At 43.8% G+C, this 23253-nt stretch overlaps 1 long non-coding RNA gene across 2 annotated transcripts in view; it reads right to left on the bottom strand.

Moving 5' to 3' along the window:
• Positions 1–15505: 15505 nt before the first annotated feature.
• LOC142819174 (uncharacterized) overlaps positions 15506–23253 on the bottom strand; it is a 66679-nt gene continuing 58931 nt past the window's right edge. The window contains exons 5-6 of one of the 2 annotated variants that reach the window (XR_012896975.1): positions 22942–23125; positions 15506–16248 (exon numbers count right to left, since the gene is read on the bottom strand). This is a non-coding gene — a long non-coding RNA (uncharacterized LOC142819174). The remainder of the gene's footprint in view (positions 16249–22941; positions 23126–23253) is intronic. The other variant, XR_012896974.1, reaches the window with a different exon arrangement.

Below are 23253 nucleotides of genomic sequence, written 5' to 3'. Positions count from 1 at the left end.
ATTCATCTGTGCTACTGGTCATAGTTAGTGGGCTCGCTGGGCCGCTGGCCTCTCTGGCTACGTCTAGACTGCAAGCCTCTTTCAAAAAAGAGCATCTAGACTACAGCCAGTACTTTTGAAAAAGCAAGCCACTTTTTTCAAAGAGAGCACCCAGGCAGTCTGGCTGCTCTCTTTTGAAAAAGCACAGTTTGTATTACATAGCGCCCTTTTTCGAAAGAGCCCTTTTGAAAAAAGGCATTCTTCCTCGTAAAACGAGATTTTCTGTGGTCGAAAAAACTGCCGTGTTCTTTCCATTTACTTTTGAAAGAACGCGGCAGCAGTCTAGACTCGGGAAGTTTTTTTGAAAAAAGGCCACTTTTTTTGAAAAAACCCTGTAGTCTAGACACACCCTCTGGGTCTCTTTTAGTGTGCTCTGATTCCCAGGTCTTGGCCCCCTTTACCCTTGCCTGGAGTAGGGTAGTGTCACTCTTAGGGTGTGTCTAGACTACATGCCTCCGTCGACGGAGGCATGTAGATTAGACAGATCGGCAGAGGGAAATGAAGGCGCGATTAAAATAATCGCGGCTTCATTTAAATTTAAATGGCTGCCCCGCTCTGCCGATCAGCTGTTTGTCGGCAGATCGGGGCAGTCTGGACGCGCCGCGTCGACAAAGAAGCCTTAGGATGGTGAAACCAGGTTTACCTTTGCCGATCAAGAAAGGCTTCTTTGTCGACGCGGCGCGTCCAGACTGCCCCGATCTGCCAACAAACAGCTGATCGGCAGAGCGGGGCAGCCATTTAAATTTAAATGAAGCCGCAATTATTTTAATCGCGCCTTCATTTCCCTCTGCCGATCTGTCTAATCTACATGCCTCCATCGACGTAGGCATGTAGTTTAGACATACCCTTAGATTGTACCCTGATTCCAGTCCATTGTGGATTGACCATGACGACCTCAGCAGGCCTAGCAGACCCCGTTGTTTCTATTCCTTTAGATTAGCAACGAGCAACCTAGGCTAGTGAGTGGGCTACATGAGTGACCCTCCTTCATCTCAGTGGGCTGCAAGATTGTCATAACCAAGATGGTCTCCCGGGATAGGGCAGTTTGGCTAATTACGCTTGTGTGCCTAGAATTTGCAGAGTGTGTGCCGACTGAACTGTAGCAGCACTTTGGGTGCAGAGGGAGCGCCCGGCTCTCACAGTCTATGTTGTGTGCAATCAACCTTCCTGGGCTTCTTGCTTTATGTGTGTCACTTCAGTAACACTGGGAGGACAAAAACCTATGTGGATGGAAACCAGTGGAATCTGGCAACCCGGCGTGTGGACAATGGTAAACAAAATTTCTTCGGGGCAACACGTAGTCCTCCAATGGGCTATATGGGCTATATGTGGCCCCTGGGTGGCAGCTTGCCCACCACTGCTATAGGGTGTAATTATGGGGGTAATTAGCGACTTCCTGATGCTGAATATTATTAATGGGAACAAAAGCATTTTAGAAAACAGAACTTAAAATGGTAAACCAGCCCGTATGCATGCCTTCTTCACCAGTCCCTGGCTCTAGAAACTCCATCCTCAGAATTCCTTTGTGTCTCATCCTTTGTGGCTTTTTAGTTGATATCCAAACTGAGTTTTGGCCAAAAAAAAAAAAAAATTGCAATTTGTTTGAACCCACATCAGCTAACAACTTGCCCCATAGCCTCTCAAGTGGATGCTGGAGGCTACTCTTTTAGATGTGTTGTTTCAGGGAGTTAGCCGTGTTAGTCTGTTTCAGCCACAGCAGCAAGGAGTCTGGTGGCACCTTAAGTACTTGCACATTTATTAGGGCATAAACTTTCATGAGTTGCAATTCATGAGAGCTTAAGTGTACTAAATTTGTTAATCTTCAAGGCCTGGTCTATACTAGACTAGGCAGGTCGGCTTAAGGTACACCATCTAATTAAGCAAAATGTGTAGCTGCATTCGGCTTACCTTAAGCTGAGCTGGCATAGCATCTACACTGCGGGAGACGGACAGGAACTCCTGTCAGTTTCCCTTACTCCTCAGAGAATGAGTACAGGACACCAGTGGGGGCTGCTCTCAGCATTCAATTTGGAGGTCTACACTAAATCCGCTAAATCAAACGCCAGATGATCGACCTCTGCAGGGTCAATCTTCTCTGTAGTGTAGACATGCCCAAAGATGCCACCAGACTCGTTGATTTGTTTTGGATGTATGGTGTTGCATTCCTGCCTCCTTTTAAATTAGACCAATACAATTCTACAGGAAATTCTAATATCGTCACATAATCTAGTCAGTGAGGTAAAGTTACTGGTATAACTATTTGTGATATTATACTAGATTGTATCAGTGTCCGTAGACTGATACATAGCACCTTCTTGTCCAGCTTAGCTAGTATAATATGACTCCTATTACCATAGTGTCTGAGTACTTCCTATTCTTTTAATATCTTTAGCCTCAAAGCACCCCCATGAGGTAGGGAAATTAGGTGAAACCTATTGCCCATGTTAAAAGGCTCATCCTTTCACCCTCCCACTTTCCTGGTCCTTCTCCTGGTCCTTCTCATGTGAACAGAAAAACAGCAATGCCCAAAGTCTGGAGATGCAAACAATTGGATGTATATTGGGGTTTGCTTCCAGCAAAGCATGAATCCAGCTTAATTTCCTTTCTTTTTTCCATTTTTTTCCCACCCCTTTCCTGTTTGTCATTAACATATATAGCAATATTTTCAGGTGTATCTTAACCATTCATTCTACTGAAATTTAACTAACCAGGCCTAACTTATTGTAATGTGATTATATATCCCATTATAGCCCACCCCCTTCATTGGTTTACACCCACCATAATTAATTATACCGGATACAGAAATAATCAAAGAACCAGACTGAACACTATATATACAAAATAGAGAGATGGGGAGCATAATAATAAAGCAATAAAGAAATGAGGATTTTGCAACCCCAACTAATAAGTGGGTCCTTGCCAGACAGAAAGCTATCAATGTAAGTTTCCTTTAAATCGTCTAGGCTCTTCCCGTTAGCTGAAGGCTACAGATTGGATGACCTTTCTAACAACCGCAAATTACTTTATTTCAATATGAATAGTTTGGAATGTGCTTTGTTTCAATATGATTAGAATCATAGAACTGGAAGAGACCTCAGAAGGTCATCAAGTCCAGCCCCCTGCTCTAGGCAGGACCAATCCCAACTAAATCAACCCGGCCTAGACCTCCCCCACTGTAACTTGAGACCATTGCTCCTTGTTCTGCCATCCATCACTACTGTGAACAGCCTTTCTCCATCCGCCTTGGAACCCCCTTCAGGAAGTTGAAGGCTGCTATCAAATCCCCCCTCACTCTTCTCTTCTGCAAACTAAACTAACCCAAATCCCTCAGCTGCTCCTCATAGGTCATGCGCTCCAGCCCCCCTAATGATTTTGGTCGTCGTCCGCTGGAACCTCTCCAATGCATCCACCTCCTTTCTATAGTGTGTGTGTGTGTGGGGGGGGAGCAGAACTGGACTAGCCAAAAGCCTTAGCCTCAGACCGTCACACACAGATCAAACTGTGATTTTTATTCTTAGTTTTTATACTGCTGTAAGAATACACCTATATTCTTAAAGTATAGTCAGTACTAGGCAGGCCTGAATATCCAGATCCTAAAAGTCCAGATGGGAAAATCAGTCACAGAGCATCTAAGAGTATGTCTAAACTACAGCACTAATTTGAAATAACTTAGTTCGAATTAATTAATTCGAACTAAGCTAATTCAAATTAGTGCATCTAGACCTAAAAACTAGTTTGAATTGGCATTTTGCTAATTCGAACTAGTATGTCCACATTGAGTGGACCCTGAACCGAAGTTAAGGCTGGCTGGAAGCAGTGCCGGCAGGGCATCAGGTTAGGACTTAGAGTGTGGAGCTGCTGCCTCAGGCTAGCCAAGGGCTGTGCTTAAAGGGACCTGACCACCACCCTGGACAAACAGTTCTCAGGGGTCCCCGCTTGCTTGTCTACCTCGATGAGGGACAGCAAAGCAGTCCTGTCTTGGAGTGCCCACACTCGGCACATCACAACACTCAGCCATCAGCCTGGCTGCATTTGCCATAGGCTGCCATCCGGGAGTTTCAATCAGGGGGCTGTCAGGATCCATGAGGCCCTGCAGGAGAGCTTCCACCCTGAGGAGCCCGCAGAGCCACCCCAGTCCTCCCCATCCAGGGCTTGTGCCCCATTCCTCTCTCACTTCCTTCCACTTCCCCTTCCATAACCCCCCTTCCTGATCTAAAAAATAAAGGACATGTGTGTTCAAAAATAGAAACTCTCTTTATTTAACAAAACTGGGGGGGGGGGGGGGAGTAACCTCTGGGGAGACTGGGAAAGTAGGTGGGAGAGGGGAAGAGAGAGAGTGGGAGAGGGGAGGTGGAAACCTGGGAGGAGGGAGCTGGAAGGGGGAAGCCAGGGGAAGAAGGAGGAGGGGAAATATAAAATGATGGTGCGCCATATCTTCAGTACTGTGTACAAATGTGGTCTCCTCACTTCAAAAAAGATATTTTGGCCTAGGAAAGGGTTCAGAAAAGGGCAACTACAATGATTAGGGGTTTGGAACAGGTCCCATATGAAGAGAGACTAAAGAGCCTGGGACTTTTCAGCTTAGAAAAGAGGAGACTGAGGGGGGATATGATAGAGGTCTATAAAATCATGAGTGATGTGGAGAAGGTGAATAAAGAAAAGTTCTTCATTAGTTCCCATAATAGAAGGACTTGAGGACACCAAATGAAATGAATGGACAGCAGGTTTAAAACTAATAAGCAAAAGTTCTTCTTCACACAGCACATAGTCAACCTGTGGAACTCCTTGCCACAGGAGGCTGTGAAGGCTAGGACTATAACAGAGTTTAAAGAGAAGTTAGATAAAGTCATGGAGGTTAGGTCCATGGAGTGCTATTAGCCAGGGGGTAAGAACGGTGTCTCTGGCCTCTGTTTGTGGAAGGCTGGAGATGAATGGCATGAGACAAATCGCTTGGTCATTGTCTTCAGTCCATCCCCTCCGGGGTACCTGGTGCTGGCCGCTGTTGGCAGACAAGCTACTGGGTAGATGGACCTTTGGTCTGACCCAGTACGGCCATTCTTATGTTCTTATGTTCTAAGCTCAGGGCTCAGGGTCGGGGGTCTCATTGGACCAGCTTGATTTTCATGCAAACCTGCTCCTGGGTTCTCATGTGGCCTTCGGTGGCCAGGCAGGCAGCTATCCTGCCCTAGACGGCCACTTTCCTGTTCCTAGTGTGGAGATCGTGGACATTGGAGGCCTCCCCCCAAACCTGGATGAGGTCCACGATCTCCGCACTAGACCAGGCGGGCGCCCGCCTCTTGCAGACCCGGGTAGGCTCCTGGGAGCCACCAGCCTGGTCCTGGAAAGAGGCGGAGGGCTGGGTGGCAGTGGGTGGCTGGCTCATGCCATGCCAGGTGCAGAGTCTGCTGGCTGGGTGCTGGCAGGCTTGCAACTGGCACAAGTACTGTAGCCAGACAGTGCCCCTTTAAGGGCTCCGGGGCCAGGAGGGGGACAGAAGAATTTCCCCGGTTGTGCCCAGAGTGGCCACCAGGGCAAGCTGGGGAGGGCTAGCCTCCAACTAGTTTGAATTAAGTGGCTACACAGCCCTTAATTCGAACTACTTAATTCTTACTAGGCATTACTCCTCGTAGAATGAGGTTTATCTAGTTCGAATTAAGCGCTCCGCTAGTTCGAATTAAGTTCGAACTAGCGGTTTGTATGTATAGACTCTATGAAAGTTAATTCGAACTAACGGTTGTTAGTTCTAATTAACTTTGTAGTGTAGACATAACCTCAGTGACTTAGCAAGATCACAAAGGGAACATGTTATAAGTCATGAATTTGAGTCCAGCGTTTCTAAATCCTAACTCCTTCTTCTCTAATTCAGGGTGGCTTCATCTAGACTGGCAAGATTTTGCGCAAAAGTGACTGCTTTTGCGCAAAAACTTACCAGCTGTCTACACTGGCCGCTTGAATTTGCGCAAGAGCACTGATGTTCTAATGTAAGAATTCAGTGCTTTTTGTGCAAATACTTTGACGCTCACGCTCAGGGAATACTTGCGCAAGTGGGCCAGTGTAGACAGACACCTTAATTGTTTGCGCAAGAAAGCCCGATGGCTAAAATGGCCATCAGAGCTTTCTTGCACAAAAGTGCATCTATACTGGGCACTTTTTGCGCAAAAGCATCCGTGCCAATCTAGACGCTCTTTTGTGGAAATACTTTTAACGGAAAAACTTTTCCGTTAAAAGTATTTCTGCAAAATCATGCCAGTCTAGACGTAGCCGGTATGTCTATACTACTGCATTATTTTGAAATATCTAATTTTGAAATAGTTATTTCGAAATATCGTATTTCGAAATAACGCGTCTACACACAAATGCATTTCGAAATAGCTTTTTGCTATTTCGAAATAGTGCGTCCACACTGATTGGATGCTGAATCACATTTAAGGCCAGCCAGAACTGGTTGCAGCAGGGCATCAGGTCAGAAGTTACCTTGTGTCCACAGCTGCTAGCAGGGCACACTGGGAAGAGCTGGAGGCCCCCTATTTGAAAAGAAGCATCTACACAGCGCTTATTTAGAAATAGCAAATTTGGAATTGGTGCTATTCCTCGTGTAATGAGGTTTACCAATTTTGAAATAAGCCCTCTGCTCTTTCGAATTAATTTTGAAATAGCAGTGGGCTTGTGTAGATGCTAGGAAAGTTATTTAAAAATAACAACTGTTATTTTGAAATAACTTTACTGTGTAGACATACTCTCAAGCTGTCTCTAGACTGGCAAGTTTTTCCGTAAAATCAGTTGATTTTGCGGAAAAACTTGCCAGCTGTTTACACTGGCCGCTTGAATTTCCGGAAAAGCACTGACAATCTCATGTAAAATCATCAGTGCTTTTCCGGAAATAGTATGCTGCTCCCATTCGGGCAAAGTCTTTTTCCAAAAGACTTTTGCGCAAAAGGGCCAGTGAAGACAGCATAGTACTGTTTTCCGCAAAAAAGCCCCAATCGCGAAAATGGCGATCGGGGCTTTTTTGTGGAAAACCGCGTCTAGATAGGCCATGGACGCTTTTCCGCAAAAAGTGCGTTTCGGAAAAGCATCCTGCCAATCTAGACGCGATTTTTTTGAAAATGCTTTTAACGGAAACCTTTTCTGTTGAAAGCATTTCCGGAAAATCATGCCAGTTTAGATGTAGCCTCAGAGTATAGACTAGCATCTAAGTAAGACATGCAACAGTACTCCTGACCGAATAGTGGGAAAGGTAAGGAGGAACCCAGGAGATCAATTTAAAGTCTATTTTTCTTAAAACCATGATGGTCCACTAGGTTTGCTCCTAGTTTCATTTAGGAATGGGAGGGGAGTTCAGGAAAACAAATGGTGCTATCCAAATTAAACATGGGTGGAAGTCTGTATTATGAATTGAAGTGACCCAAGTATCATTTTGCTCATCCTTAATGTTGTGAAAATATTTGCAGTGTACATTTCAGGCCAACTGAGCACTGCCTCTATTTGCGAAGCACCACAAAGAATGTTTGGAGTAGACTGCTGGAAATGTCCTTGAATAATGTGCATTAGTGGCTGCCTGTGTAACTTGAACTTTGCCATTCTTAAATATCATAAGTAATTTAAAATAAAATCCAAATGATGGGACTTAAGCACTAAAGCAATAATGACTGCAGAGAATAACAAACTAAGAGCCTAAAACTAACAATATTTGGCAGAAAGTGAGTGATAACAAAGGCTCCCATCTTTTCCTCCATTGCACAACCTGAATATGATGCTGAGAACTGGGGAGCTCCAGAGGGTGTCTGCATGGGAAAAAAATTTGAGGCTTGCATTCCTTCTGCTTCGTGGCCAGGGGTGGAAAATGGGAAGATCCCTATCGCAGCAGATACTTGGGCCCAACCCTCTGCTTGTTCATAAATCATAGAATATTAGAACTAGAAGGGGCTTCGACAGATCATCATGTCCAGGCCCCTGCCCTCACAGCAGGACCAAGCACCATCTAAATCATCCCTCAGAGATGTCTGTCAAACCTACTCTTAAATATCTCCAATGATGGTGATTCCACAACCTCCCTAGGCAATTTATTCCAGTGTTTAACCACCCTGACAAGTAGGAATATTTTCCTAATGTCCAACCTAAACCTCCCTTGTTGAAATTTCTTGTCCTATCTTCAGAGGTCAAAGAAAACACTTTTTCTCCCTCCGCCTTGTAACACCCTTTTAGGTTCTTGAAAACTGCTATCATGTCCCCTCTCAGTCTTCTTTTTTCCAAATTAAACAAACCCAGTTCTTTCAGTCTTCCCTCATGGGTCATGTTTTCTAGACCTTTCATCATTTTTGTTGCTCTTCTCTGGAAGTTCTCCAGTTTCTCCACATCTTTCTTGAAATGTGGTGCCCAGAACTGGATATAATGCTCCAACTGAGGCCTAATCAACGTAGAGTAGAACGGAAGAATGACTTCTGGTGTCTTGCTCACAACACTCCTGTGAAGGCATTCCAGAATCGTGTCTGCTTTTTTTGCAACAGTGTCACACTGTTGACTGATATTTAGGTTGTCACGACCAAGTCCATTCCGCCTCTGGCATACTGGTTTTCAAGGAGTACAGCTCCCTGCAATTCAAGGGATATTTTCACATTACATTACCTATCAGCATGCCCCCCTTATAGCAGGACAACACAAGTTCTGTGACTAAGCCATCCTCTGGATTGGCACTGAGCCCTAAAACAAGATAATGAGAGAAATTAAAGGTGTAATTAACATGCATTTGTTGCATTTTTGTGCTCTTCTACAAGAGTAAACAGGAATAGTAAAAGGCTATTTGAGAACCCATCTCTCCATTTACACATACATACACACATATCTCTGTGAGACAAGCACTGAGCATGGGAATGATCTAGAAAGAAGAAATAAAAGATACAGGTTTCTGAGAAGGAAGGAAGGAAGGAAGGAAGACAGACAGACAGACAGACAGACAGACAATGACATCTGTAGGTACCAAAAGGCCTATAAAATAGAAACTGGAGAGGAGGGAGAAAATTAGCAGCTCTTCCCAAATGGAATTCATTCAGAGTACTGTATTTTATGAAGTCCTGGGATGCTGTGCTCCATGCTGTATGCTTTTCATAAAACTCTTAAATCTGTCTGCTCAAAATTAGTAAACAATCTACCTGCCTCCACATCCCACTCCTATGGAAGCGTCTCTCTCTTTGCCTCACATATATTATGAAGTACACATCCGGCAGCTATTGGGGTAGTTCTTTCCCTGATGTCTAACCCAGGGTATGTCTATACTACCCCCCTAGTTCGAACTAGCAGGGTAATGTAGGCATACCGCACTTGCAAATGAAGCCCGGGATTTGAATTTCCCGGGCTTCATTTGCATAAGCGGGGAGCCGCCATTTTTAAAACCCCGCTGGTTCGAACCCCGTGCAGCGCGGCTACACGGGGATCGAACTAGGTAGTTCGGACTAGGATTCCTATTCCGAACTACCGGTACAGGTGGGTTCCACGAGGTGTACCGGTAGTTCGGAATAGGAAGCCTAGTCCGAACTACCTAGTTCGAGCCCCGTGTAGCCGCGCTGCACTGGGTTCGAACCAGCGGCGTTTTAAAAATGGCAGCTCCCCGCTTATGCAAATGAAGCCCGGGAAATTCAAATCCCGGGCTTCATTTGCAAGTGCGGTACGCCTACATTACCCCGCTAGTTCGAACTAGGAGGGTAGTGTAGACATACCCCCAGTAAGTAAACTGAGGCAGCAACCCTTTAAATGACTACAGGCACATTTGGCCACTCATCTGCATGTGCTGAATCCTTGTTGCTGGCCAGGTAGCCGGTGCATAGCTTGATGAGAGTAAGGGGTAGTCTGGGTCTCTCAGGATCACTACAGATATTTCAGCATCACTGTGGTTATTTCTGTGTTCCAGAAAGAAAGTCCCTGTGCTTGCAGCTTTCTGAACAGACCTATATCCTTAATGATACTCACATTATTCACCTTCCCTGGATAGCCCATGCTGAGGTCAATAAGGATAAGTCTACACAACAGCATTATTTTGGAATAACGGCCGTTATTCTGAAATAACTATGTGAGCCTCTACACAGCCATTCCATTATTTCGAAATAAATTTGAAATAACAAACTACATATTCCGACTTCTGTAAACCTCATTCCAGGAGGAATAACACCTCTTCCAAAATCGGAGTGTGGACGCTTCACTGCTGCTATCGAAATAGCTCCTCCCCAGGACCATTCAAAATAATTACTCCCCGGTGCCTCTCAATAGAGGTAGCATGTCCACATTAAGCCTGCTTCAGACGAATTTTGAGGCTTCCTTGTAGTGCAGACATATTATTTCAGAATAAGCTATTTCGGAGTATTTATTTCAGAGTATTATTTCAAAATAAGTGTGTTGTGTAGATGTGCCCTAAAAGCTTCCCTGGTGATGCTTGTTGCACCATTGGAAAGTCTCTTTTTATGTTTATGTCCTCTTTGGCAAGAGGATCTGGTGTCAAGATAAGCCCACACATGCCATCTATCACCCTACCACAGTTCGGGGACCCCACTGTGGCAATATCTCCCGCACAGTGCCCAGAATCAGGATTGGAAATGGGGCTCCGCCCTGTTCAGCTGGTGCATGACTGTCAGCAGCAATGGGGAGTTGTTTCATTCTGCAGCTTTCACCTGGGCTGCTGGAAGGCTACTGCAATGTTCTACTGGGTATCTCCCCTTGTTGCTCTGGAAATACCACAGGATAAGGTGCATGATGTTCATGATCCTCACAAGAGTGCATAGCTGAATGGGGTCCAGATTTCTTGGAAGACGGGGTACACATGGCTATTCCAGTCTTGTGAAAAAAGGCATGAAATGTTACAGGTTGCAGTTGACAACCCGGGAGGGAAGGAGAAAACTGAAGTTGTCCCCCCAGTGCCCCCTGCAAGAATGTTTTGGTCCTTTGAGGCATTACAAGCCCTTATGACCTCCTCACGCTCCTGTGATGAGTTGCCCTGTAGGGTAACTACCCATAATGCACTGCTGTCTGTATTGATCCAAACGCTGCTAGTAAAGATGTACTCCATCAACATAAGGAATAGGGTGTGGACACAGACCATTGATTTAATTACTGAGGCGGCTGGATGTTGACTTAACTGAAGCTGACAGAAGTTTGTAGTGTAGACATGCCTCATTTCTTCTCTGCTCCCCCTAAGTCTCAAACTGATGTCACCATCCTAAGCATTTCCTTGAGATACTAAATACTAATCTCCTCCCATGTTTGCAAACACTTGCTAGTCAGCAGCAGTGATTTTCAAATGTTTTTCTCCTTCCTTGACAACAGATTTCATTAGTATCTCTCACGTTACCCATACAGCAGCTATATCCTCTACATCAGGGCTACTCAACACGTGGCATGCAGCCTGTGGCTCGATTGTTTGCAGCCTGTGGGTGGGAGCTAAAACAAAAAAGTAGTAAATATAATGATCTTCTGTTGATATGCATTTTAGTAGTTAAATTCCTGGACTGTCACTGCTCATTAAAAGTGCTGTCATATAGGTGGAAATTGGGTACATATTAATATCAGCACAACTGACTTAAATGGGTCCTTGTGTGTTGTGTAGTCTTGCTTTAATCTTTGTATTCATGCCCATCAGAGTGAAAGAAGCTATTTGCATATATTGGTATATATATATTTGCATGTATATGCAACCACACTTAAGTTGTAGCCTTTGGCATGTGCTGTGAGTATCACTGTGGCCTCCGGGGCTTCCAAAGTTGAGTAACTTTGGTCTACATGATTATTGTTTGACCCCTTGTTATCTGTGAGACATCCCGGTTCAGACTTCCATACACAGCCAAAAAGTCTGTCTGAAATCTATTTTCTGCCGCTTGAATTTTTCGTTGATTGCACAAGAAAAGGGGGCTCCAGGTAGAAAGTTTGAGCTTCTCTAAGGAAAACTTTCAAAGGTGAAATGTGTACTTTATTGGTGGCCGACGACATTTTTGGAACTCCTCGCCATACCACAAAATTTTGGCTGCAGCCATTTCCATCAGCCCATCCAATTCACCCATAGTATCAGGGCATGCTAATTCCATTTTGCAAATGCTTATGTAATTCATTTTGCAGTTATCCCATACTGATTTAATGTCTCTGATCCATCCTTTCTAACTCCACCAAATGTCACCCCCTTGGAAAGCATGATGACTGTAGTCTTTACATCTTGTTTACTACAAGATTTACCCGGTGTTGCTTGGGTCCTTACCTCGACTAAATGTTGTGGTTTGGAAAATAAAATGAAAATGCCCCAGCTTCATTTCAGTCATTGCTCTGGGGTGGGGATGAGGGGTTCAGGATTAAGGATGCCCTGGCGAGAGAGGACAACCCCAATGTCCTCTCTTCACGACTACTGCAGCAGGCCCAGATGGAGGGAGGGGTGTTGAGCTGGGGCAGGTTCAGGTCCATCTCCCCCTGCGCTACTCAGCCAAAGTGAGGAATGGAGCAAACTGCACTTTCTCCTCACTCCCTGACAAAAGGGAACAGCCGGCAATGTTTCTGTATGAATCGGTGGGGGAGAGCTTCAATTCCCTCCCCCTGCTTTCCCTAAAGGGTGCCTGAGGGATAAGAAGCTCGGGACTAGAGCACTCCTGGGTGTTGGGGGTGAGGGGCACTTCTCCAGCCAACCCCTTTCACCTGCCTGGTGATTCTATCTCCTTTCTGTATGGTTTTCATAGAAGCATAGAACCATAGGGTTGGAAAACACTTCAGGAAGTCATTGATTCCAACCTTCTGCCCAAAGCAGGACCAATCCCAAATAAATCACATCTCCAGGGCTTGAAAACATCTAGAGATGGAGATTCCACCACCTCTTCAGAAACCCATTCCAGTGCTTTACCACTCTCCTAGTGAAATAGGTTTTTCTAATATCCAACCTAGAATTCCCTCACTACAAATTGAGATCATTGCTCCTCATTCTGTCATCTGTTACCACTGAGAACAGCCTCTCTTCATCCTTTTTGGATAATCCCTTCAGGCAGTTGAAAGCTGCTATCAAATCCCCCCTCGATCTTCTCTTCTGTAGACTAAAGAAGCCCAAATCCTCAGCCTCTCCTTGTAGGTCATGTGCTCCAGCCCCTTAATCATTTTGGTTGCCCTCCGCAGCCTCTCATTGTTTTATGAAAAGCAATCCCATTCCAGGCCCATCCCATTTCCCTGGCACTACCAAACCCCGACTTGGCTTTAAGCTACGAGAAGAGGAAGCTGCATTCTGAATGTGGTGGTCCTAGTTCTCACCATTTAGGAGTTCTTGAACAGACAGGCAGAAAGTCAGATAGACAGATAAACTCTCTCAAATATACAGTGGATTTGAGTTGTTTCCGCTCAAAATCAATTATGGCAGATTCATACTGCCAGTCATTAAGTCAACAACATAGACCTTTCTAATTCCCATTTACAATCTCAGACCCTAGATCAGGAGTGGACAATATGGCCTGTGCATCAGATGCAGTTTGAGCTGTCAGCAGCTGTATGTACTTGTACCTTTGCAAATATGGCCACTCGCGGCTCCCATTAGCTATGGTTCACTGTTCCCAGTCAATGGGAGATGACCAGGAATGGCAAACCACAGCCAATGGTATATGTGAACAGCCATGCCTGTGGGGTGCAGGTACATACAGAGTGTGTCAATCCTCCAAGGGCTAACTCTGGTGAACCCACAGGCTATATTGCCCACCCTTGGCCTAGAAGAATGTGTTTAGAATTTCTGGAGAGTAATTAGGAACCTCTGGCTGGGTGGGTGAATTTTGAATGGAGGTGACTCCAGGTACCAAAACACAGTGCACATTAACCAGATGTTATTGTTTTAATAACAGCACCCCAAAGTGACTGAGAATCTTTCCTACCCAGAGAAACAGTTGGGGCAACATCCTGACCTAGCGTAAATCCAGATAGCACCACTAAGCTCAGTCAAGTTATGGAGCTGGAGTAAATCACCGTTCCTGTACTCTCCTTGGGGGACTCATGAGGATTTACGTCAGTGGAGATTCTGTAGCCCCTCATCAGTCCTTGCTCCAAGAAGCTTACAAATCAGTTTTAGATCTTATGCAAAGAGAAGGCTAACACAGAGAGGTTGCAGAGCAGGGGTGGGGTTTGCCCCAGGTGAGCCCCAAATGCATTATCCACCAGTATGGCCACTCAGAACTCTTGTTGGCTGTGGTTTGCCATTTCCAGACCATGACAGCTGTGGGAAATTGCGTAGACCGGGACTTTGTTTCCCGCAGCTCCCATTGGCTGAGAACGGCAACCAATAGAAGCTGCGAGTAGCCATACCCATGTAGGTGCAGGTAAATAATGCATCTGGTGGCCCACTGGCAAGCTGCAACCAGCCCATGGGCTACTTATTGTCCACTCCTGTAGTAGAGGAAGGACAGCACCAACAAGATTCTTTGATAACTCAGAAAAGACCAATGGGCAGCCTGAAGGAGAAAGCAATTAGATAAATGATTATATTGGTATACTAACTGAAAGACTGGAAGATTTTATCACTTCTGTGGGAAGTGCTCAATAGATGGAGAGATATATCTCTGGGTATATCTACACGGCACGCTTATTTCAGAATAAGCTATTCTGGAAGAAATACTCCAGAACAGCTTATTTCAAAGTAGCATGTCTATACTACAGAGAAGCCTCAAAATTAGTCGAAGCCAGGATCCCTTAATGTGGACACACTACCTTGATTTAAACCCCCAGGAAGCACTGGGGAGAAATTACTTACAATGGCCCTGGTGAGGAGCTATTTCAAAATAGCTATTTTGGAAGAGGAATTATTTCTCATGGAATGAGGTTTACAGAAGTTGGAATAAGCCATCCATTATTTCAAATTTATTTTGAAATAATGGAATTGCTGTGTAGAGGCTCGCATTTATAGGCCATTATTCCAAAATAATGCTACTGTGTAGACACACCCTCTGTGACATGCTAGCCAGACGTTGGGTGCCTTTTGATATAATTGGCTTCCCCTTTTAAAACTGTTCTCCACTAAAATAGCCAGCAACTCTCTTTGAAGACAGCAGCTGTGTCTACACTGCACCCCTTTTCCGTAAAAGGGATGCAGATGAGACAAGTCGGAATTGCAAATGAAGCGGGGATTTAAACTTTCCCCGCTTCATTTGTATAAACATGGCTGTCGCTTTTTTCTGGCTTGGGGCTTTGCCGGAAAAAAGCGCCAGTCTAGACGGGGATCTTTCGGAAAATAAAGCCTTTTCCAAAAGATCCCTTATTCCTCTTAAAATCAGGAATAAGGGATCTTTCGGAAAAGGCTTTATTTTCTGAAAGATCCCCGTCTAGACTGGCTTTTTTCCGGCAAAGCCCCGAGCTGGAAAAAAGCGGCAGCCATGTTTATACAAATGAAGCAGGGAAAATTTAAATCCCCGCTTCATTTGCAATTCCGACTTGTCTCATCTGCATCCCTTTTCCGGAAAAGGGGTCCAGTGTAGACACAGCCAGCTTGTGTGAGCAGCAATTGCTCACTTCATTTCTGGAGCTATTACATACATGCGGAGATGATACAGTTACTGAGGAACTCCCCAAACTCAACCGTCCGAAAGGGCATGCAAAGATCTTTGAACAACAGTCACTGAGCCAAATTCCCCCAGGCAGGAAAATGCTACGTGTCATTCAGTGGAGTTACACACATTCACATGAGAAATGAATTCTTTACTCCTAGCTTAGCCTGCAATAAATGACAGCAACATCAGGCTCAGTGTGTTTTAGGTTCTGGTATGCTATTAGTTTTCAGAACTCCAATTTTAGGCTTTGAGGTCTTTTGTATACAGCCTGCGGTGCTTGGTTTTACTTTTGGGGATTTAGGGGAACATATTCCTAAGGTATTTAGGAGCCCAAATGTCACTGATTTTTAATGGCATTTGTGTTCTTACATATCTTGTCACATATGAAAATCTCCCACTCGGGAGATTTCTTGCTATGGACTACAAGGTGTTCTATCGGTATAGATCCTAAAGCTTTATCTTTTGGTAAATGACTCTTAGGTTATTCCAAGTTTCAATCTGCAGGTGAAAGAAGCAGCAACGGGCTGTTCCAATAAGCATCGCTCAGAGGTGGGACTTTCAACCATCTCCACGTTGTCTCCTACACTAAATAGGTGCATTCGTTTAGAATGGATGGCACATCAGCAGGGATTTGAAGCCGTCTCAGTTAGTGCACGAAAAGAGTGCCAGGAACAGTCTGAAATCAGACAAAAAATTAGGACCTTTACAAGCAGTTGACAGATTTACTACCAGGCAAGTTGTGCTCTTGTTCTAATTCTGAAAAAAAAAAGGAGGAGGTGGAGAAAGGGGAAGGGGGGAAGAAACAAGAAAAAAGAAAGGCAATGAATCTTGCATATCATATGTACGCTCCAGGGGCACTGACATTCTGTGCCAGTGTCTTATTTGTGTGGCTATTTCAAAAGAAAAAATAAACAGAGCAGGCCACAGCTGCCGATTAGCATTCTGAGGCTGTATGGGATCTGGCATTGCCTTCCGCCCAGCCGACACATGGAGTTGCTGAAGCCAATTGATGACTAACAGCTGAATCCTCAAACAGCCCGGCAGCTGAGTTTATCAACTAGAGGTGTCACTCATGTAAAGCTCGTTTGCTCTCAAGCAATGCAGGTTGATTATGGAGGGGGAGGAAATATGGTTATTTTATTTCCTCATGAAAGGGGCTAATAAAAAGTGTGCGAGCAAATGAGATGTTAAGCTCAGAACCCACGCTGCTTTCGTAGCAGAGTATAATTCCGCAGTGTAGATTCTATGGTTTGCAAGGCTACTACGGCATTATGGCAGAACATGATTTAAATGGAATAACAATTGTTTGGCTTGTGATACAGAAAGAACATGTGGTACCTTTTTACTGTTTTACTATTTTTATAAGCTAAAACACATCAGTTTTTCTTAGCTTAAATATCTGTGATTCCTAGGGAGAACATGCAGTCAAGATGTAGACTTGTTTGTTTTTATGTTTCAGATACATGTTCCAATTAGAATTTTTTTTAAGTGTTTTGAGTTCTAGTGTAGGTGCAAATAAAACCATCCTGGTTTTGTCACCAGCACCCCGTAGTAATTAAAAATAGTCATTAAATTACCTTACCCAGTTGGCTGTCTGCCATTAACTGTAAAATGTGTAACCTATCCAGGGATATGTTGGATATGTGGAAAGAAAAGTCCCATGTGTTGCTTCTTGAGGCATGCTGATTAGAAAAGGAAACCTCCTTTTCCAACCTATCACAACGCCTTCTAGCTTTTTGTACAGCGCCGTTCATACTCCAGTTATGTGTTGACATGAATGTTCACAATGTGAAGTGCAAAGTCCCTGTAGAAGCCAATTGTTTAGTCTGCATGCCTTGAGCTTGCAAAAATGCGAGTGCGTGTATCAAATTACAGAGCAGAAACAAAACCATGAGACACATCTGACCAGTCAGAGCTACCCCACACACTCATGACTGCTAAATATTGCAGATAACATACATTGGTGGCCTGTGATGTGAGCAAGGGAAGGAACAGACTTCCCAAAATTGCCTACATGCCCCAGCTGCCAGGAAAGCTGGGGCAGTGGTGCAGCAGCCCTGCTCCCCTGCCATCAGGGAGGGCTGAAGCCAGGGCTGTAGCTGCAGTACTGCAACCCCGGGTGCAACTCCAGGTGGCCAGGAAGGATCAGGCTGGAAAGGCTGGAGCTAGGATCCAGGGGCGGGGCCTTGGGCAAAAGGGGAGGGGCCGAGGCTTGCCTTTCCCAGATGAGTCTTCACCTGCCACCCATGATGATACCCATGTAGAGAACTCCATGAGAGATATTTTTGTTTGTATGTTTACTAGTTTGTTTTTAAATGGAGCATTTATTTTATAGCCCAACCTCACATCCAAATACCATCCATCTTCAGGACAAATGAGAGTCAGATTTGGATTTAAATCACTGAGGGCACGTCTACACTACAGGACAAAGTCGAATTAAAGTACACAACTTCAGCAACGTTAATTGCATAGCTGAAGTCGAAGTAGCTTTGCTCGACTTTTGGCACTGTCTATACTGCAGGAAGTTGAAGAAAGAACACTCTTCCTTCAACTTCCCTTACTCCTCGTGAAAGCCGGGTTACTAGCATCGCCCAGAGTGCCTCTCTCACTTTGAATTAGCGGTCTTAACTAGACCGCTAATTCGAATCCTGGAAGAGTGACAGCAGCAGCTTCGATCTTCCTCTATAGTGTAGATATACCCTGAATCTTCTAGCCAGCATTCTTGCACTGGGTGCAATAACAACCAAGAAGTAAACCACAATCTCATTCTCCCCTCTACTCGTCTTCAGTTCCTCTGGCTGGAGGTTCTTTTCAATGTGGATCTCAATAAAGTCTTCTGAGTTCAGCCATAAAATCTCATCACTATCAAATCAGAGCAATAATGCTAATTTAGACTCACCTCTGAACTCTAGGCTAAACCGGATCTCCTTCATTCACCTCTATTTCAGAGATATATTAAGGATTGGTTGTTAGTTAAGGAAATGATCAAGCTGGTACACACTCTAGGATAGTTTACACACAATCTGGATCATTTATGGATAGGCAGCAATTTGTAAACCTATTTATAAGGTGTTATGGCATCTTTAAATTCCCCATGGAGGACAACCAGACAATGACTCCTCCAAAGAAAGGTCCTATGTGTCATACAGATCATACGCTTAAGAATGGACTACATTATTTGTATATGGGATCGGTTAACGATATATGAGTGGCATTGAATGGATTTCATTTATTGGAGGCTGTGTGAAAAATTAGCCCACATCTTTTTATAGATACCTGCTACCATGCCTTTTTACTGCACTGTATATTTTCAGGTATAGATTTAGGATGTCTGAACACAGAAATTTACTACAGTTGAACCTCTCTAGTCCGGCACCTTTGGGACCTGCCTGGTGGACCATGGGAGGTCAATATTGTCTAGCAGCATTACCAACACTTCCACTCTTTATTGAGCTCTTAGAAGACATTTAAGGGTAAATTAGGAGCTAAATAACAGCACAGAACACTGAGAGCCAGGACTGGTGGCTGAAAACAAACTTCTTTGGACTTTGGGAAACTTGGTCACACCTATGATAAGTGGCCCTCTAACTAATTAAAATCATGACAGACCACAAATATTGCCAGATCAGAGAGTGCCAGATTAGAGAAGTTCAACTTGTAGCAAACTACCAGTATAAATATATTCTACAGTTAGGCATTGTTATGTCAAGATAAGAGTTTCTACATGGGGAGTTATTGGTATAAAGTATAGTGTAGTATGGGTATAGAGTATAGTATAATAGTATTACATTGCTACCAATATAATCATGCCAGTAATTTCTCCTGTAGGTGAGCTCTTAATCCTGCTTTATGTGCTCATTGTGGACTGGACCCATAGTTTACTAAAATCCACAGAAAGACATACTCTGAGGGCATATTCCTCCCTCATTCTACACAAGAACAGTCATGCTGTGTCAAGTCAATGGTCCATCTAGCCCAGTGTCCTATCTTTGACACTGACCAGTGCCAGATGCTTCAAACAGTCTGAACCCAAAAGAGCAATTTGTAAAGCGATCCACTCCCTGTCACTTGGTTCCAGCTTCTGGCAGTCTAAAGCTGAGGGACACCCACCCATGGGGTTGCTAATAGCCAAGATGTATCCGTGAGTTACTGGCAGGAAATGCATGGTGAGTATCCATAGAAATCTTAGGCCACGTCTCCACTTGCTACGCTGGAGATAGATTTTTCTGGCATCCCATTTAGCGGGTCTACATAAGACTCGCTAAATTGAATGGTGAGGGCAGCTCTGGTGGACGTGAATACTCCTCGCAGTTGTGAGGAGGAAGGGAAGCCGACAGAAGCATTGGCTCCCATCAGCCTCCCACAGTGATGATGGCTCCAAGTTCAGTTTAAGGTAAACCGGCCTTAAGCCGACCTTCCAGGTTCAGTGTAATCCTGGCATTAGCTTGGCTTGAAGAGATCCATGCTGCTGATTCCAGAGCAGAACTTTGTGCTACGTGTCAGACTTGGCATGAGTAGCCCACAGTCTGAAAACCAGTTTTCAAACAACAATATGGTTTCCCATCTTTAGTTCTTGCAGAATCAGAATTCAGGAATATGAAGTGCTTGCCTGTGAAGATCACATGAAGCTTCCCTGTTCAGTCTCTTCACCAGGCTGCAAATCTCATCAGAAGAGGCTGCCTTGGGATATTTCCAGTTCTTGATGGTTTCAGTCAGGCTGAAAATACTCCAGGAAAGGCTTTACTTGGGGTTTTCTCTAAATTTCACTTATTCTCCCAAGCCAAAATCAGAAACTGAAGAGACATGCAAAAAATAAACTAAAGGAGCATTCCATTGTGTTCAGCCCCTACAGCAAACCTTCAGGCCTGTTCATTATTTGTTCATATTTACTCCCATCCCTCCTTTCTTGCACTTTGACAACTAAATTGATAAATGGCCACTTGTCAGCCACGCAGGAAGAACGCTTCTTCTGAAGCATGGGAGTTCTCTGTGCAGAAGATACTCTCTGTTGTCAAAGGTACGGCTGTAAGAGGGTTCTAAATATTTTTTAGAAATGGAAGAATGAAACCTCAAATCAAAACATAAATTAGTTCACCGTGTTATTAGTGGTTAAAAAGGGAGAAGCTGTAATATTATGATCTGATGTGGTTCTACTGGTTACTAAAGAGGGTTAAAACTTTTTTTTTCAATAATAAATTGTAAGAAGCAGCGTGCTACTTTCCCTTGCCTCAGATGGGTCCGAAAGACCAAAGCTCATGAGTGCCCTCTGCAGCCCCTTGGATTTCATCTATCCCAAGACGCAGGAAACTTGCTTTTTGTGTTCCTGTTCTTTTTTCTCTTTCTCAAGTGAGCTGCAATGTGCAGCCCTTTAAACAAGCTTTCAACACGGCATCAATCACATGCCATAAGGTCAAATTCAGCTTTTTTTTTTCCTTGTTAATATATTGGCATTCTCTTTACTAACTGAATGCTCAACAGTACAGTCTGTGCAGCTGGAAAAGTACAGGGCTATTTCATTTCCAATCCTATGCAATAGGTGGCTTGCCCGTTGGAAGGAGAAACAGAAGACACCGTTTTATTCCAATGCACTGACACCCTATCACCTATTCTTGTGGCAGGTTGTGAACCACCCATCGAAAAGAGGACCTGAAAGCACCGACTTAATCTGCAACCTCGATAGATTACTACGCACAATTGTCACAACACATAACTGGCACATGTACCCATAGAGAATTAAAAGAATAAAAACTCTACTCAGTTCCTATTGCGGCTCTGAGAAACTTGTGGCCCGTGGACCACATGCGGCTCATCGGGGTTCTATGTGTGGCCCATGAGACATTTTATTTACTGTTGCCCAAGCGCAGGGTTGGCACGTTCTGCTGGTTTGCATCCATGTCGTTTATTCCCACTGGTATTACAAAAATGACACGCACTTAAAGCAAAGGCACAGGAAGCAAGGTTCATGCTGATGGTGCAAAATATTGTGAGAGCCGTGCGCTCCCTCTGCATCCAATCAAAGCGCTGCTACAGATCAATTGGCACATCCTGAAAATTCTACGTACGCAAGCACAATGAGCAAAACTATCGTACCCCAGGAGACTGCCTTGGTTACAACGATCTTGCAGCCCACTGAGATGAAGGAGGGCCACTGACGAGCCCACGTTGTCCCTTTCTGTCCAATAATCACTTTCATCTGGGAGGATTTTATAGCTCTTTACAGACTATGGAGCTGACTCTTCTTTCAGATGAGGGTAAGTGGGGAATAACCTCACTTTAATTCAATTGTAACTAAGGCTCAGTCTACATTAAAAGGGGAACGTCGACTTAAGATATGCAATTTCAGCTACGTTAATTAAATAGCTGGAGTTGAAATATCTTAAATTGTATTTTGGCACTGTCCACACAGCAGGAGGGCAATGGAAGCACACACTCCTGTTGACTTCCCTTATTCCTGGTGCGGAGCAGGACTGCCAGCACCAATGGGAATGCCATCTCAGAGCGAATTAGCGGGTCTTCTCTAGACCTGTTAATTCGCACCCCAGAAAATCGACTGTGGCAGCGTTGATCTTCTTCGTAGTGTAGACAAGCCCTAGGAGATTAATCTGGACATTGTTCTAAAATAAAAAGCCGATTGGATAACACTAGTTCTTGAAGCAAAAAAATTACCTTTTAACATTTTTCTAGCAAAAACCTGAATCGTGGAGTTTAGAAATAATGCTTTTAAATTAAAAAAAGTTTCATTTTGAAATATTACCAACAAGTTTTATTTCAACTTCAAATATCTTTTTGTTTGTTGTTTGTTTGTTGGGGAGGGTTGAGTTCTAAAGCTTTTGGTTTTGATTTCAATTAATGGATTTTTTTTCTTCTTTTTTATTACATTGGGGGAAAGGAAGAAAAAGTAAAAATGTGTGCAGAACGCGTGAAGAAGTTACATTTTTGTCTAGATGATAAATAATAAAAAAATAGTTAAAAGTACAGGGTGATGTCACATTTTCACATACTTTTTTTTCTATTTTACCAGCAGGAAAAAAGGAAGGGACTTTTTAAAGGAGATGAAGCAGGGAAAATGAAGTTAAAGAAAATGAATAAAGAATTACTTTACAAAAGGCACATTGAATGCCATTTTAAGTAATAGATAAATGGGAAAAAAGTTTTTTCTTTTAAAAGGTTCATTCAAAACAATATTTGTTTCAGATTTTCTTATTAATAAATAAAAAAAATAAAAATTTCAAAACCAATTTTCTTTCCCCATCCTCAATATGAATTCCAGCAAAACAACTTTTTCCCAATGCAGGATTTTTTCCCATGGAAAACATTCACCTAATTCTAGAAGCCAGACTCTGACAGACCCTGACAGATTGTTATGTACCTATTCTTCACCATCGGTATTTGGGGTGTAATATTGAGGAAACCCATTTCGTTTATCTTTATCCCAAGGCCCTTTATTGCAGCTACCATCCTTCTTCATGAGACAAAGTCAGTGGCTAGAGGTGTTGTTGATAAGCAATGGCAGTATACTTCTTCCAGGCTGTTCTTCTGCAGTGCTCCAAAGCCTGGTGAACACAGAAGTGAATTAGAGATCAAACCCAGGTTCTTGCAAGGTAGTGGAGAATACTGTCACTAAGCACTACAAGCATGATTCTAACCTCTATCAGCACCCTACATGGATACAGAGTGAACA

This window comes from Pelodiscus sinensis, chromosome 20 (genome assembly GCF_049634645.1).
Source record: "Pelodiscus sinensis isolate JC-2024 chromosome 20, ASM4963464v1, whole genome shotgun sequence".
In the NCBI taxonomy this organism is placed as follows: Eukaryota; Metazoa; Chordata; order Testudines; family Trionychidae; genus Pelodiscus; species Pelodiscus sinensis.
This window is presented reverse-complemented; position numbering and strand designations above follow the sequence as displayed.